This window comes from Dipodomys ordii, unplaced genomic scaffold, assembly GCF_000151885.1.
Source record: "Dipodomys ordii isolate 6190 unplaced genomic scaffold, Dord_2.0 Scaffold14, whole genome shotgun sequence".
Classification (NCBI taxonomy): domain Eukaryota; kingdom Metazoa; phylum Chordata; class Mammalia; order Rodentia; family Heteromyidae; genus Dipodomys; species Dipodomys ordii.
In genome coordinates this window covers 15,049,315-15,051,437 of record NW_012267230.1, presented here as the reverse complement: position 1 = coordinate 15,051,437, position 2,123 = coordinate 15,049,315, and the positions used below count along the sequence as shown (strand labels likewise).

Below are 2,123 nucleotides of genomic sequence, written 5' to 3'. Positions count from 1 at the left end.
AAAATTAAAATTTAAAAAAAAGGAAAAAAAAAAGGAAGGAAGTAACAATGCCAGAACTTGGGTGAATTTAAAAATACCATGCTAGATGAAAGGCACCAGGCACAACAGGTCACACAGTGCATGATTCCATTTCTATGTAATGTCTAGGATGCTACAGAGACAAAGCAAATCCACAGCTGCCCAAGGCTGGCTGTTGAGAGATGGGGAGTTACAGCTAGTTAGTGGATACAGGTAGTGCCCATTAATCAGAAGTTTAGGTGCCACCCCTGGCTATGCCAGCAAGTATTCAAATCTATGTTGCTAGCAGGGAAACTGTTTGTGGGTGAATGAACTATTAGATCGGCCTCCTCCTGCCTGGTCCACCGTCACCCTAATAAGCTTGAGTTCTTTAAACGGGCCCTTGGGACTCCTAGTCAGAGGACCCCACAGGGGGTGCACTTGCTGTTTCTTAGCTCCCAGCACAGCCTGGCTCCAGACCCTGGGCTGCTGGGAAGAGAAAGCAGAGCTGCCAGCAGGTCCTCGGATGCTCCCTGGTGAGGACTGCAGTGCTCAGCGCTGGGGGTCCTGGGCTGATTGGAGGATGTGGGGCTCAGGGCACACCGAGAGCTGGCAGCACCCATGGGACAGACATTCTGCTTGCTCTGGGTGGGTGGGGAGGTGTACACATACTCGCTGAATTGGTCCTTGGCAACCTGCAGGGCATTCCGGGGCTGGGGATAGTTGGAGACCTCAATGGAGGCGCGCGGGCCGCACAGCAGCTTGAACAGAAGGTTGTCCACGATGGCCAGGGCGGTGGCTGGAGAGTGGTACGCCTGGTTGTTGAACAAGGCGGTGACCACCATCTGTCCTCCCTCGTCTCTGAAGGACGTCGCCACCAGGCACCGCTCATTAAAACCACCTCCCTCCACCGAGGCTCGGAAAACCAGGAACTCTTCCAGGTCACCTGCGGAGCGAGAGCAGGGGTTGCTGGGGAACAAGCAGGGATCCTCACTACTATCGCAATGATGCTCACCAGGGGCTGACCTCGGGCATGGCCAAGGTCCCTGGGCTGTGAGGTCTCCTGCCCGGCCAGCAGTGCCGCCACAATGCTGGAAGGCTCCCACTGCCAGGGCACTCAGGCTTTTCTCAGCTCTGCCAAGATCTTATCATCCCTCAGTACACTGAACCTCAGCCTGCGGATGAGGACATGGGATGGAGCGATGAAATGAGAAAACCGCCTAGCACATTCTTTTTAACCAGAACATGGCTGTTCTAAGCGCACTACAACATCGGTGGCCATTAGACAACTTTAAATTTCAAGCTTAGAAAACATGTCACAAGGCAAAGACACACTGTGACCAGCCTACTCTATAAACAAAGACAAGGTAAAGACTGTGGAACTTTCGTGTTTTTCTTACAAAAAGCTGAAGAACAGGGGTGTAGTAGAGGAACACCTGGCCACGTCTAGCCCTAGTGAGGCGGCTGGTCTCTGCTGCCTCAGGACTGCCCCAGCACCGTGAGTTCTGCCCCGGGGGACATCTGGCAAAGGCCAAAGATGATTTTTGATGGTCATGATAACAGAGGGGCCAAGTCAGGACTCTGAACTGTCCCAGGAGACACAGGACAGCCAAGGCCTGCCCGCCCAGAGGCTGGCAGTACTGCGGGGAGAAGCTGGTCTCGCCGGGCCCCGACTCGGCTGCCCCTTACCCAGCACCTCGCGGGGCTCCTGGCCCTCGGCCTGTAGCATGTCTCTCAGGAGCTCCGACAGCTGCTGATCCAAACGAGAGGTGCTAGAGACCGAGAAGGGCACCACGGTTCTGCCGTACTCGCCCAGACTCAGCCTCAGGAGCGGGTCGTCGAAGAGCTCGGTTGAGTAGCTGATGGCCAGGAGGGCCAGGGTGATGCAGGTCAGGGGGACAACGACCTGGGCTGCCAGCATCTTCCACTCGCGCCAGCTGTACGCAGCCTTCTTCAGGAACATGGCCCACAGCTGCTGGCAGTGGAGGGAAAGCTGCGGCAGAGGAGAGGCAGGTAGCACGGGAGCTGGCACCTGGGCCCATGGCGGTACTGCCTCCATGCCACACCAGCCTGGGGGGCTTCGCTGACTATCCCTTGGATGGCTACACCAGGAGCAACCTCAAAGC

The 2,123-nt window shown here is 56.2% G+C and overlaps 1 protein-coding gene across 1 annotated transcript in view; it reads right to left on the bottom strand.

The window, feature by feature from the left end:
- The window catches only part of LOC105981894 (ATP-binding cassette sub-family A member 3), a 73,453-nt gene that overhangs the window by 19,170 nt on the left and 52,160 nt on the right, over positions 1 to 2,123 (bottom strand). The window lies entirely within an intron of this gene.